The following is a 16,042-nucleotide window of genomic DNA, read 5'->3' as shown; positions in this document are numbered from 1 at the left end:
TCCCAATCCACACACATCTTTTTGCACAAGAACTCTTGCACAAAACCCCTCTGGTCTTCCATTTTACTTGCGCAAAAATGTGCTTGAGGTGTGGACGCGCCACAAGTTTTTGCGCAAAAGCTCTGTAGTGTAGACTTAGCCTGAGTCTGCTAAAGTCTGCCTTCCTGAAATCCACTGTCTTTATTTTGCTGTTATCCCTCTACCATTCTTTAGAATCATGAACTCTATGATTTCATGATCACTCTCACCCAAGCTGCCTTCCGCTTTCAAATTCTGAACCGGTTCCTCCCAGTCTGTATCCAAATTCTCTCCTCCCTTCCTTGATAGGTGAACCTATCCCTGATTAGCAGTCCTTCCTGGAACAGCATCCCATGGTCCAGGAAGCCACAACTCTCCTAGTGACACCATCTTCACAGTGAGGTTCACCCCCAGAATGCACCTGTCTCTTCCTGGGCCCCTACCTTTGACTGGAGGGATTGAAGAGAACACCACTTGTGCCTCAAACTCTCTTACCCCTACTCCCAGACTCCTGTAGTCACTTTTGATCTGTTCAAGGTCACACCTTGCAGTATCATTAGTGCCCACATGGATGAGTAGTATGGGGTAGTATTCAGCAGACTGGATGATCCTCAATAATCTTTCCATATTGTCTCAGCTATGGGCCCCTGGCAGGCAGTATACCTCCTAGGATGTCATGTCAGGGCAACAGATTTCTCTCAGAAGATAATCTCCACCACCACTACCCTACATTTCATCCTGGCAGACGTCTCAGCATTGGGGTACATGGCTTCTCCTCTGCAAGGGGTGAGTTCTCATCTCTCAAATCCAGGGCAGCATAATGGTACTCCAGTGGGTGGGTTAGGAGCAGTGGTGCAGCACTGCCTGCTGCTAGAAGGAATCAGGTGCCAGTGTCCTCCATTTACTGATGTGTCAACACACACTGGCTGATAATATTTTAAACTCAAAGGAAATATGGGAGGCAGAGGCTAAGCACGAATATGATGATGCTTAACACAGGTAATTGTTTTTTATGTTTATACGTGCAGTCTATATGTTCCTTTAGTCACTGCCAAAGGCTTTATTTTTTCCCTTTGAAATGTATATCTGTCTATCCAAATACAATTAGTTCCAGAAGTTACATCTAGGGAGATGTGTTTCATGTGATCCAATTTAATTACTCAGTGAGTTGTTTTATTTTCAAGCTAATCTTACACAAGTCTTTGGAATAATCATAGAATCATAGAACACTAGAACTGGAAGGGACCTCTAGAAGGAACTGGAACTGGAAGGGGCCACCCTCACAGCCGGACCAAACACCATCTAGACCATCCTTGATAGGTGTCTATCCAACCTGCTCTTAAATATCTCCAGTGATGGAAACTCCGCTACCTCCCTGGGCAATATATTCCAGTGTTTAACTACCCTGACAGTTAGGAAGTTTTTCCTAATGTCCAACCTAAACCTCCCTTCCTGCAATTTAAGTCCATTGCTTCTTGTACTATGGAACAGTCATGCACTGTTCTTGAGCAGCATGGAACAGTTCTTCACTATCAGGGCCATGACTACATGACATAAAGGGTACGTCTACACATGAGTCCGAAGTAACATAGTCCGCATCTACACTACAAGCAGTTATTTCGATATAATGTCAAAATAATGTCAAGCTGGAGAACTTCTTACTCCAACTCTTGTAACATTCATTTCATGAAAAGTAAGGGAAGTTGAAGGAAGAGTGTTCTGCCTTCAACTTCCTGCTGTATAGACAACACCAAAAGCCGAAATAAGCTATTTCAGCGTAAGCTACGCAATTGACATAGCTCAAGTTGCGTTGCTTATTTCGGCTTTAGCCCTGCTGTGTAGACGTGCCCAAAGGGCCTGTCTCTCCTTAATATTCTCTACTATGAGTAATTCACCTGCACTTGTGAGCTTGTTGCAGCTCTTTGGCATTATGGTTCTTGAAAATGCTGCAACAATTAATTGAGGAAGTGTATTAAGAAGCATTGCTGTAGTGTTATACTGTGGCCCTGAATGACCGTATTGGAAAATGCATCGGATTGCTCTATTGGTTCCCTGGGCTGTCGAAGTGAATAAAAAAACCATCCTGCCTGGCAAGGACCTCCAATATTAGCACACATTTAGGTAAGGTAAGTGAGAAGGAAACTGAGAGCCGTCTGAGGGCTTGTCTACATGAAGAACAATTCTTCCAAATTAATTAATTAAAGGTGAGAATTTGAAGTGGATTAGACAAACCGCATTAAACCTGTGTGGATGTTCTTATTCAGAATAAGTGGCCTGTTAATGAGAATATTTTGCATTTAACCTTTTTAAAAATATCATTTCCATGTCTGCCTGTCGAAACATTAGTCTGTCCCTCTTTCTTTTGCCTCTCCCCATCATGTCCACCAGTTATTCCTGAAATTACAGTCTCATCCCTCATAATGCAAATATCTGTATTGTTCAAAGATCAAAGAAAAGGAAAAGAATAAGGGCAAAAGTGGAAAATGTAGGTGACATAAATCTGACCTACAGGCATTTCACTCATCAGTGTTGCAGAAAGCCCATCACTCAACAATGAATTGTTTATGGTCAGTAGCAGAGGGACAATAGGCTGTCACCATGTGGTGGGCGGCTGCTGGTGTTTTTGAAACAGCTGCTCTAGGGCACCAGTGGCAGAATGCGCAGTGGTGGGACAAGCAGTGGCAGGTGGAGAGGGAGAGAAAGGACCACGCTGGAAGAGGCTGGATCCTGTCCGCAGGGTTAATCTCTGGTGGGCCCCCACCACTATGTTTACCTGCTTCTCCACAGGTATTGAAAGACTGCAGCTCTTGTGGGCTGCGAAATTGCTGTTTGCGGCTGATGCAAGTGGTGGGAATTAGCAAAGATTGGGATGCTGCTTCCTGCTGCTCGCATTGGCCACAAATGGCAATTTGCGACCAATGAGAGCTGCGATTGTCCAATACCTGTGAAGGTGCAAATAAAGAGAGCGGTGGCAGCCCACCAGGGACTAACCCTGGCAAACCACCACCATTTTATTGCCCACCCCTACACTAGACCTAACCACTTATAGAGTTTTAGTCTCACGATTGGCTGAGTCACTTGGGACAAGAACAACCAGAAATGCAACTCTGTCTTGCTTGCTTTTATGACTCACTTCTCAGTGCTCTCCCTCAGTTGGTGTTGAGACATCAAATTCATTTTTAGAAGTACATTGGAATGATTGTTGATCTTCTATTCAGGCCTTTTCAATGAAAGAAAATTAAGGAGAGAGATGCAAAATATATGTGAACCCAAAATATAACTGGAAAATGTCTGATTTTCAGTGCATTCCATTTTAATTATTATGTTTTTCTTTTCCCACATGTCTAGTTCTGTGAATATAACAGTTAGACATTGAAATACAGTTTTACTGGTCTCCATTTTACTTCTATCTAGGGAGCTTTGACCTGTAAACATTTTTGTGAATGGTTAGCTGTGATCCAAAAAAATAAACTGAGGGTTATGTTAGATGAAATCTGTTCCTTGTCTCTCTTGTAGCATTACTGACTGACAGGGGTCACTGGGCAGGCCGAAGATTAGATCATGAGGAAACAGACAAAGTGGAACAATGGACAGAATAGAAAAAGCAAAGAAAAAGGATATCTTCTGTTGGGGTTTGCCTGATTCCATGGCTAAGGCCTTCATTGTCAAAAGAATTCCCAGTGGTAGGCATTGCACCATATCTGTTGTAATAACTGCCTAATGCAGAAAAGTCTTTGCCACTTTCTGGAACTTTTCAGTTTCTCCTCTCCTTTGGACAACTTTCAAAATGATTGCTGGAGATATACACTGCCCTGAAAGTCTGCCCTTCTCTGATACCTCCTTTCCCATCACACATTGTTGTGAGTGTGTGTCTGTGTGTTGTTTCTGGTGCAATAAAAGCAAAACACTTGAATGGTAACTCATCCTTATTTGCTTCCAGCAAATTGAGAGCAGGTGCTACAAATACATACATAGCCAGTTTAATCATTTGCTCACGGGTGGTGGGTGGGTGCCCAGTTGGTGAAGGCAAGTCCCAGCCCCATCTTGTCTGCCGGAGGCCCCATCCCTTCTGCACTTCCCCTCCCCCCCCCTTGGAGTCAAGCACAATCCCCACAGCAGCTGCCAGCTCCCACCCCAGGTTACTGCCCGCAGACCCTGAATATCCCCTGTCCTCGCAGGTGGTGAGGGGCCACCCTCCCCAGACATTTGGAGTGCCTGGGAGTCAGAGACCATGGCAGCCATGCTGCAGTCTGATCTTCCTTGGCCAGCCAGAGGGCCAAGCAGCCAGAGACCCAGCTTTGCCAGTCAGAGCACTGAGCAGCTGTAATGTGGCACCAGCTTTCCTGGAAGCAGGGCAGCTGTGCCAGAGCCCCATAGTCAGGCAATTGTGCTGGGGCCCCAGCCCTTCTGGGAAGCCAGGGAGCCAGACAGCCATGCTACAGCCCCAGCCTACCCAACCGACATTACCTGACACCCATGCATTTGCTTACTGGAATGTAAAGCCCCCAAAGTCACTATTGTTTCCTAGGAAAGTTACATGGACTGTAACATTGCAGCACCAGTCACAGAGACAGTCATTACTGGTTCTCATTTTCAAAGTGTTATCTCAAAGCCTCCCTGATTTGAATTGTCCTGTGGGTATCTGGCTGTTCAAAATTAGCAGACAAGCAGTCTGCCTCAACACTCAACCCCTGAGGAAACCTTTCACCCTTAGTTTCACAGAGATTATGTAGCATACGACACACACCTATAACTATGGGAATATTATCTTCCTTCGGGTCTAACCTGCCATAAAGCATGCCTTTATTTTCCTTTAGGACTAACCTGTCATCGGCAAGTTTTGTATCTTCCAAGCACACATTCCACTACTCAGCCTGTTGTTGAACTGTTCCTTCCATGGAAAACCTGGACAGCAGTAAGGTTTCATGAGTCATGGCTGTAAGCGGTACATTGTAACTTTCTATGCAGACTGGGTTCCTGAAGATGTTCGCATTAAGCACCTTTCCAGATCACTGCAAATTGGTCTCAGTGAATTGCCTATGGCGATCGTCCAGAAATGCCTGCAATACCATGAGAAAAATACCTTTTCCTAATGATGTATTCCATTGCAAGGTAGTCTAGTGCCAAAACTGCAATATATGTGCCATCTATTGTCACTCCACAGTTAGGGAAACCCATTTCTGCAAAGCCATCCACTATTTCACGTGCATTTCCTGGAGACATGATCCTCTGTAGCAAGAGAGGATTAATTGCCCTGCACACTTGCATTAATGTAGTCCCAGGGCTCGTCTACACTGGCCCCTTTTCCGAAAGGGGCATGTTAATTTCACAGGTCGTAATAGGGAAATCCGCGGGGGATTTAAATATCCCCCGCGGCATTTAAATAAAAATGTCCGCCGCTTTTTTCCAAAGTAGGAATAAGATCCTCCGGAAAAGGGCTTTTTTTCCGGAGGATCGGGGCCAGTGTAAAAGCCGGAAAAAAGCGACATTTTTATTTAAATGCCGCGGGGGATATTTAAATCCCCCGCGGATTTCCCTATTACGACCTGTGAAATTAACATGCCCCTTTCGGAAAAGGGGCCAGTGTAGACGTAGCCCCAATGATTAAATTCTGACTTCAAACTGGTCCACATCCAACTGATTGGAGTCTGCAGTCACCAGCTTCCACACTCTGATTGCTAGGCACTTCTGTGGGACAGGTCTCATCCAGGTGTCCTTGCACTGCAGTGCTGAGGCGAGTGGCACACACATAGCTCCAGCAGGGTGTCTTTCCACATATCAGTGTTCAGCAGTCATGGCTCATCAACCCACACCAGCATGATGATGTGCTCCCTCCATTCAGTGCTTTGGTTCCTGAATCCAAAAGTGATAATCCACCCTCTGCAGCTGTTCTGTGAATGCTGAAAGAAATCTAACGTGGCTTCTATCTATATCACACTGCATGTTAGGAACTGGGGAGTCTTCAGTTAGGAACATCAGAATCAATTGTTCTGCCATCCACAATGTCTTCATGGCACATCTCAGAGCAGAGAAGAGCCGAATAGGATCAATCCCTTCTGACAAAGATCCCAGGATACACTGCAAATGAAAGCCATTGAGAAGCATCTGCACAAGAAAACCAGTAGCCCATGAAATGCTGGGACTGAAAGCAGCGCATCATGGGTCATTGAGCCTAGTCTTGAGATGCACCACAATCTGCTTTGACTTCCCACAAGACATAGTGGTGAAGGTGTTGAGCTGAACAACTCCGCTCACATTGTCGATGCTTGTGCCTCAGTTGTGGACACACTCTGTCAACAGAAGGAGCAAGTGTGAACATGCAATGCTGATTTTTATGACAGAACTTTTGAAGTGATGACAAAACGTGGTAATATAGACAAGGCTTTTGTTTGAGGTGAGCATACAATAAAGAGGTAGCTCTTCTAGGACTTAGCCTCTTATACGACTTTCCCACCATTTATCTGTTTCTGTGATATCCTGGGTAGTTTGCATGTATTGTTTTCCTGAAACCTGTTTTGAAAGCCATAATTTTCTTCTAGGAAGAGAGACTTTAATTTTCCCAGTACAACACATCATAGGAATCCTGTTTGCAGAGGCTACTGAAAACATCCTGTGAAACAGCAAGTCCTGATCTTACGATGGCCTTTTTCCAAATGGTACCACTGATTGTTTGAATTGTCTTTGTCCTCAAAAAATTCCTATCCCCACAATGCCCTCAACTGGGAGGGAAGGTCAGCAGTTTACCCCTGTGGACTTCCTGCCACTGGGTCCTTCTGCCACTGCAGCCGATATAGCCTCTCCATCGCTGGTCTACTTGTTGCTTTTGTTGCAATCTAATATTCGTTCCCAAATTGTTCAGGTCAGGCCAGGATTTTCAATCTTTTGGGTCTTGAATGACGTCAGGCCATATTTATGTTTATATAGCTATTTTGGCCACTAGAAATGGACCTGGACTTCAGGATTCAGATGAGATAAACTGATCCCATGCAGACAGATTCACTTCCACTTCAGAAAATGTTGTATAATTAATCTATGATTGCTCAGCAACTAAATTAACCACAAAATGCATCCTTATTACCTGCTTCTAGACAGAAGATGGGACTAGTATCCACTGTGAAAGCATCAGAAATGGTACCTTTTCCCAGAATATAATTTGGTATTCCCCAACTTCTAAAATGTGTTATACAAAGGGACAAAACTCTCAGTCCCTTCCTGGGTGTTACACAGATCTATCTGAGGCCATTATAGTTAAGCTGTTCCTTAATATACTGGTATATATATTGTATATGTGTGTTTTTGCAAACTTTTGATTTTGGGTTTTGTTTATTTCATATAGTTAATCAGTTAAAGTCTATTTCCCATCTTTATGGCATCAATCGCTGTAACATCTGAATGTCTTTCATAAAATTTGTAGCATTTTAGGATCCATTCCTCATCCCAGTGAAGTCCTCTATCGCCAGGCGAAGCTCCCCCTCCTTCAAGTGCTGAAGCATGTGGGTAAAGGTACGTCTACACTGCAAGTTTCTTTTGAAGATATCTTCCAGAACTGCTTATTTCAAAATAGAGCATCTGCACTACAGGGAAGCCTCAGAATTTGTCCGAGGCAGGCTCCCCTAACTTGGATATGCTATCTTGATTTAGAGCCCCAAGAGTTACTAGGGAGGAACAACTTTAGAGTGGCCCTGGTGAGGAGTTATATTGACATAGCAGCAGTGGAGCTTCCACACATACCCTCTTCCGAAAGTGCTTTTTCGGAAGAGGTGTTATTCCTTGTGGAATGAATGAGGCTTAGCAATGTTGAAAAAAAGCCCTCCGTTATTTCCATTTTCTTTCAAATTAACGCAATTTCTGTGTGGACGCTAGTATTGTTTTTCTGGAACATTGGCCATTATTCCTGAAAAACGGTGCAGTGTAGACACACCCTGAGTTTAAGCACAAAACTAGTACTGTTGTCGTCATTGGTACTACTGAGCTTCTGAAAGTTATGCATCTGCTTCAAGTGCTTACCTAGATTGGTGCCCAAGTCCTTAGTAAAAACCACAGAAGCTTGTATAGGGGAGACTTTTAAAAAAGGAATAAGTGTCTGTCTTACAAACTAATGCTACTATACAATTGTTTTCAAATAAACTCAGATAAACTTTACTGTGAGGGTGGAAAGCAATGCAAGTGAGAAAGTTAGTGCAGAATCAAATACACAATCCCAGACAAGACCACAGCCACAGCTTAGAATCAATTATGCTGGCTAGTTACTTAGATTTACGCCCACAGTTGGCAGTGTGGGTACAAACTTACAGGAATGGTTTGTGCTTACAGAAAAGTAGTTGTTCCTTTAGAACTTGGTCCATAAACTATCCAGTATATAATACACAAACAAAAGAGAAACCCATGTGAAATACTATTTCAATAATACAACTAGTAATGTGTAAATACTCCTCTAATATAAATTATTATAGAGCTCATGAAAAAAATGTATCAGACTCACAGCAATCTGTTTTGAAATATGTTTGCACTGTGCTTTATACTCTACAGGGAATTGCTACCTGTAATTAAAATTGCCCGGCACTATTATTGTACCCTGTTTTCTGTTGTTTATAACTAAGATAGAGATGGCAATTTCCTGCAATATACTAGACAAACTTTATTGAATTAAGTGTCAGTATCTTAGGAGCTCATTGTATTAAACATGCAAATATTTATGTATTATTGTGGGATTGTACATAGCTTGTTTAGGAGACATGACTGATATCAGTTTTGGGAAATTATATGACATTCATGGGACTTTTATAAACAATGGGCTTCGACAGGAATGAACTATTAGTCTCTAGGAAATACTTGGGAGGATGTGAATACACAGACCTGAGCTCGTGAAGGCTGCCCTGGCAGGAGAATGTTGTTTACAAATTACCTATTCCCAGGCTCAACAGCATTAAAGAGTAACTCAGATTGTGAGTGTGCTGGTTCAGAATCAAGTGATTATGAACTTATATCCACAGAAAAAGCCAACTGGCGGGCTTGAAGGACTGCTTAAAAGCCAGAGCCCAAGATTAGAGTTGGAGAGCTCTCTTATAAAATATTTAACATGCTCACAGAGTCTTATTTTTTAAGATGTTTTATCCATAACGTTTTTGCTTTAAGAATAAATGTGCTTGCTCAGGAAGAGCAGAATGGTAGCTCAGTTACACCGTTTATTTTCTTGGGGTGTGTCTAGACTACATGCCTCCTTCGACGGAGGCATGTAGATTAGCCAGATCGGAAGAGGGAAATGAAGCCGCGATTAAAATAATCGCGGCTTCATTTAAATTTAAATGGCTGCCCCGCTCTGCCGATCAGCTGTTTGTCGGCAGATCGGGGCAGTCTGGACGCGACGCGCCGACAAAGAAGCCTTTCTTCATCGGCACAGGTAAGCCTCGTGAAACCAGGTTTACCTGTGCCAATGAAGAAAGGCTTCTTTGTCGGCGCATCGCGTCCAGACTGCCCCGATCTGCCGACAAACAGCTGATCGGCAGATCGGGGCAGCCATTTAAATTTAAATGAAGCCGCGATTATTTTAATCGCGGCTTCATTTCCCTCTTCCGATCTGGCTAATCTACATGCCTCCGTCAAAGGAGGCATGTAGTCTAGACACACCCTTGGAGGGAAAAAGCACAGCAGGTGGGCTTAGGCAGGCTGACTTTGTCAGGGAATTCTCAGGTCATGTCTACACTAAGGCTACATCTAAACTAAACCTCTCTGTCGGTAGAGGGATGTAAATTAGATGTATCGAAAGTGCAAATGAAGCCGGGATTTAAATATCCCGTGCTTCATTTGAATAATGGCGGCCACCGCTTTTTTTCGAAACAGGGCTTTTGGGGAAAAAAAGGCAGTTTAGACAGGGCATTTTCAACAGAAATGCCCCATTTTGAAAGATCCTGTATGCCTCATTTTCCTACGTCTAGACTACAAGCCTCTTTTGAAAGAGAGTGTCCAGACTGCAACCACTTCCTTCAAAAAAGTGAGCCGCTTTTTTGAAAGAGAGCACCCAGGCAGTCTGGATGCTTTCTTTCGAAAAAGCCCTGTTTGCATTCAAGAATGCCTTTTTTTGAAAGAGCACTTTCCCAATCCCAAGTATGACTTCCAGCTCCTTGTAGAACTGGCAGGTTGTGGGTGCAGCACCAGAGCAGTGGCTTGCCCCTGGCTCTTGGTGGTAGGAGTTCTGCAGTCCCTTCACTCTGAACTGCAATGCATCCCAGTCATGGCCTTTTTCGGTCTTGCATCTTAATACCTTCTTGTAGGTATCGTAATTCCTATGGCTGGAATGCATCTGGGATTGGACGGTCTCCTTTTCCCAAATGCTGATGAAGTCCAGTATCTCGGCATTGCTCCAACTAGGGGATCACCTGGTGTGAGGAGCAGGCATGGTTACCCAGAAAGATGTGCTGAGAGCACTCTACACATTGCCAAGCAAAGAGGAAGAGGAAGAGGACTTTCAAAATTCCCAAGGAATGTGAAGGATGGGTCTGAGTGTTGGTCAACTGAAAGTAGGGAAGTAGAGTTAAAAGTGAAGACCAGAGAGCCGAGAAGAGACATTGTGGAACAGATATCAGAGGTCAGTCACAGCTCTGCAATATACTAGAGTATCTACACTGGCACAATGTGTAGAAAGTCCATGCTTCTCAGGCTACGTCTAGACTGCGGGCTTCTTTCAGAAGAACCATTTTTGGAAGAGATCTTCTGAAAAAACGTCTTTAAAAAGAGATCGTCCACACTGCCAAAGTGCATCAAAAAAGCAATCTGCTTTTTTGAAGATAGCGCCCACACTGCATGGACACTATCTCACATTTAAGTCGTGATTGCTATGGACGGAGTGGCCACCAGACCACCTGTGCTTTTCCTCTTTCCTCTTCTTTCGTAAGAACTCCCTCTTCCCCATCCACACACGCCTTTTTCTGAAAGAGCTCTTTCGGAAAAAGGCTTCTTCCTCGTAGAAAGAGTTTTACCAATGTCAGGAAAACCCCTGTGTTCTTTCAATTTTTTTCAAAAGAACACAATTGCAGTGTGGACGTAAGTGAAGTTTTTTCAGAAAACCGTCTGTTTTTCCAAAAATACTCTGTACTGTAGACATAGCCTCACTGAGGTGTTTGCACAGCAACTGTGGAGTTGGTGCACTGTTAAGTGCTTTGCCAGTGTGGCCATATAGGGAGTTATACTGCCGGGAGCTGACTGATTTTGCTGTAACTTGCTAGTGTAGAGAAGGCCTTGGAAATGTTGGGTTTTATTTCTCTGTTCTTCAATTCTTCAACTTTACAAAGAAAATAACAATATAACCCAACCACAAAAGAGGGAAGATAAATTCATTAATCTTTGTGAAGACTTCAACTACTAGGATGAGAGTGCCACAGAACTGCTGATGAGGAAATCAGTAATGGCTCCATTCAATGCAGGATGCACAGTAAATAAGAACTAGCATCCCTTGCTGAATGAAAAGGATAAAAATGAAACAGCAGATATGCACCATTCACAGTCTGAAAAAGGAGTCTTGTCGAAATATATTAGGCTGTAATTAAAGACTATGTCATACTGTATATAAAGAAGGGGGCAAATTAAAGTTGTTCAAATAAGCTTTTTCTGGAATTTATTAACTGTTGAGTGCTTGACTTTGCAATTTTTCCTATAACTTTTTCATTTTTTAAAAGATATATACAGAAGTAAACATAACCAAACATACAGAAAGTTCTCCTTATATATTATCAATTTTCTACTTAACTTTATCTATACTTGAAACATTTAATTCTATGTATTAAATATAAACGGTTAAAATATAAATCAATTATTTGCATGACAAATTTACAATTTTAATAAAAATCCAAATATTGAAAGAAAAATATTAAGATAAAGAATCTAAGCAAACTGAGTGTTGGTCAACTGAGAATAGGGCAGTAGAGTATAGGATAGAAAACGGAGGGAAGAAAGTGAATGGAGAGGAGAGGGAGATGTGATGGGACCATGAATTTAAAGAATTATTCGAGTACTTCCAGGAAAGCACTCCATATCTCTGAAATGTTTCTTGAGTAGTTCTGTTATAGTAAACATTTTTTCCATAGTGGCCAAGCTTATGATATGTATGTCCAGTGTTCCAGTTATTTCTTACTTTTTGGATTTCCATTTTTGTACTACTAGTCTTTCAGTCACCAGCTGATTCAAAGCTTTTCATATTTATTAAATTTCCCCTTAACATCCATTTGGTTTAAAATTACATGCTTTTTTTGGAACACAATTTTATTGGACAGGAAAAGATTAACTTTGCTATTAAATTCTGCACCAAACAAACAAGTATAGAAGCAGAGCATATTAATACCAGCTCACTCACAGGGCCAACATTTGCCTGATTTGGGGCACCTGTTGTATGCCTTTCCTATCTTTCAGTGTCATTTTTTACGTAATACTGCAAAAATGCTATGAATTAAATCATCTCAAGCCCACTTTCATCCACTTTTACCTGGTCTGTATTTGGACCATTGTTTATATTCAAATATCTCTGGCTCTATGGGTAAGTCTATACTGCAAGCTTCTTTTGGAATAAGCTTTTCCGGAAGATATCTTCCAGAATAGCTTATTTTGAAATAGAGTGTCCACGCTACAGGGAAGCCTCAAAATTAGTCTGAGGCAGGCTACTCTAATGTGGAAGCTCGATTTAGAGCCCCACGAGGCACTGGGGAGGAATAACTTTAGAATGGCCCTGGGGAGGAGCTATTTCGACATAAGAGCAATGCAGAGTCCACACACACCCTCTTCGGCTATGTCTAGACTGCAGGCTTCTTTCGAAAGAGCTTCTTTCGAAAGAGAGCGTCTAGACTGCGCGGAGAAATTTCGAAAAAGCGGCTTGCTTTTTCGAAAGAAAGCATCCAGTGAGTCTGGATGCTCTCTTTCGAAGAAGCCCTATTTAAATTGAAGAACGCCTTCTTTCGAAAGAGGAACTTTCGAAAGAAGGCGTTCTTCCTCGTAAATTGAGGTTTACCACCATCGAAAGAAAAGCCACGTTCTTTCGAATTAATTTCGAAAGAACGCGGCTTGAGTCTGGACGCAGGGGAAGTTTTTTCGAAAAAAGCCCTGAGTCTGGACACAGTCTTCCAAAAAAGCTTTTTCAGCAGAGGCCTTATTAAGGAATGAGGTTTACCAATGTTGCAAAAAGCCCTCCATTATTTCAATTTTCTTTCAAAATAATGCAATTGCTGTGTGGACGCTAGTATCAATGTAGATGCACCCTATGATATCCTTTGAAATGTTAGATAGTTGAATAGCATTTGACATGAATGAGGGGCTTGGACTGACTCATTTTAATCTTGCATATACTGTTGACATACTGACAAGCTTTGGGCAAGTGATATCACTTCTGCCTCAATGCTCCTATCTGTAAAATGGGGATAATAATGCACAGTAGCTCACAGAGTAGCTATGAGGATTAATTAGTTAATGCCTTTGAATGTGCTTTAAAGACATAATGTGCCCTATATTTCATCAAATCAGTTCAGCATTGTAGATCTCTGCTGTCACTAATATATAGATGTAGTGTGCTTTTTTGCAGTATTATTTGCGAAAATGCACAAATACCATGGTATACTCAGCACATGTCCAATTTTTAATGGCACCTACCATATGGAACAGTACAGCATGAAATCATAGACGCAAAACATCTGTAGCATTAGGATTATCCAGTTTATCACCCTTCAAATGGTATTTTGAAACACGTATATTTCTGTACAAAAGATTGTCATTATATTTGCTTTTATTTTAGTGTTATGGCAGAATGTGTCTTTTGAAAACATACAACCAGACATTCTCATTTATAGATTAGTTCACGAACTCTGTAAACTCATGTCATTTGTGTTTGTAAAATTTCCTATCTGGTAGATGTGGAGACATCATAATAAATTAGCACTAAAATACTTCTATTTCTAGTATCCACAAAGAATCATTATGGATCATAAATTTCTCTGGGAGAAAATGAAGTAAAGTCCAGATAACTTAACAGTAGGTAAGACTCCTGCCTACTAGTTAATTTCTCAATTTGGCTACTAGGGATCATATTCTTGTACTGAGAGATACAGAAAATAATCTGATATTCACAGGAGTGTCAACAAATGTAATTTTTCTCTGCAAAAGACAGGACAATAAATTGCAAACAGTTGTATGACTCCAGTGGGAAATTTAAACACCCACTAGGGAAGGAAGGTGCTTCTCAAGTTCATGAAAGGAAGGGAATAGAGGAGTGAGACCATTTTCCTAATATTGACCTTGAGTTGCCTTTTGGATTAAGGTGTGGGTGTTTGATTTTTTTTTAATACTCTGAAAACTATGAGCATTTGTGTGCTGACCTGAACAAACGTGTGGAAAAAAGCTTGGTGCTGAAAAGTATTATGGCAAAGTTTGGTTTGTGAAATGTCAGCGTGGGTGGATTTGAGATGATTGAAGTGAAGTAAGTGGCTTATGAATATTTCATTAGGATAAGCTTGCCCCAACTCCTTAACATTTGAGAGAGTCATTTATAAATGGGATGACTGGTTAATTTTTGAACTGGGTTCTGTGAGGTAGAAAAGGGTCACTTTAAATGCTTGGACGCCCAGTAATTTGTATTTTGAAAATACTTAGTCCAAAGAAACAAGAACAGCTCTTACTAATTGCTTCTCTTACCACTAAATCAGGGGTATGACTCCCACTGTTTTTAGTCACAGGAGCTCTTTTACATGCCTTAGGGGACACAATAATTAAGACCAAGCACAATGATCACAGTTATTAATTAGGGCTACTTAATTATTAAAGAGAAAAGAAAATATCGATCAAAACAACACAAAAAAGAGCACAAATGATAAGCTGGTGACTTCCGTTCTGATTTTTTCTGCATGCCTCTCTGTGGAGCCCTTTAGCAGAGATTATGCCTCCGAAAATGGACCCAATTTTGGTGGGATTATTTCCCTAGGTAAATTAAGACCAAAATACATTGTTTCCCAAAATTATTGCATACCTAGACTCAGTATCTTATTAGATACATAATATTGGTTATATTTGGTGAACTAATTTGTTTAAGGTGGATCTGGTATTAATAAACAGATATTAATAAACAGATTATAATTGGGGAAAGCGAGCAATCTTAACTGAATAGTATTAAATAAAAATAACTATTTAAATCCTTTACTTGGAAGAAGCCATGTAAGGAGCGATTTTAAAATAGGCCAATTATGAACGGTAAGAATTCTAAATCCAATTAAATCCCAGTAGTTCTGCATTACCCAATTCTGAGCCCCTGTTTTCTCTGCAGGAATACATGCTCTAAGCATCTGGTGATTAAAAGGACAAATGGTTAGTATTTCAAGTAATATCAACATTTTCATACCCCAATAAAATCATGAGAGGAATTTAAATCTGATCCCTTGGGTAGTCTCTTTGTTAATTTTTTCTCACCAATCTCTGCAGAAGTTTTAGGGAGCTTTTTCCAGGGTTGGTTTCTTGTTAAGTTTTCTGTTTTTCTTATCTGTGGCAGATTTCTTGTTGAGATGGACAGGATAAGTCACTGAGTGCTTGCTGTGTTAAGTAGGATAGCAGAAGGGGGTTAAGTGAATGATAGGTCTTCACTTCAGAGGGTTATTTCTAAAGACTCTTCTCCTTCCTATTTCCATTTAATTATATGAAAACAAAATGCTCCCAGGCTTATTTAGACTTAAAGTTGGTTTATGTCACTCTCTTATTGGCTCCATGCCTTTGGGGTTGGTTAAGATGACATCTTTGTCCCCTGAATATGTAGTCTGCATAATGAATATGCATAATTTCTTTAATTGCCTTTGTTCTTGTGGTGGGAAAATCCCATATAGCCTTTACAATTAAAATCTAATTTGTATTCAACTCATTGTCTGAGATAATCCCACCATATCCTTAGAGTTCAACGGAAATGAAATTCTGTTTCAGAAAGTCCAAACATTTCTGTTCCTGATATAAATGTTTTGAATTCTCAAAATAACTGTTAGAAAATCTTTAGCTGAAGTTGTTGATTCTT

General features: G+C 41.3%; 1 pseudogene; it reads right to left on the bottom strand.

Moving 5' to 3' along the window:
* Positions 1-1,909: 1,909 nt before the first annotated feature.
* On the bottom strand, positions 1,910-10,584 carry LOC149524351 (uncharacterized; annotated as a pseudogene).
* Between the last annotated feature and the right edge of the window lie 5,458 nt (positions 10,585-16,042).

This window comes from Pelodiscus sinensis, chromosome 5 (assembly GCF_052426305.1).
Source record: "Pelodiscus sinensis isolate ZL-2025 chromosome 5, ASM5242630v1, whole genome shotgun sequence".
In the NCBI taxonomy this organism is placed as follows: domain Eukaryota; kingdom Metazoa; phylum Chordata; order Testudines; family Trionychidae; genus Pelodiscus; species Pelodiscus sinensis.
The sequence above is the reverse complement of the archived record's forward strand: the minus strand, read 5'-3'. Positions and strand labels throughout refer to the sequence as shown.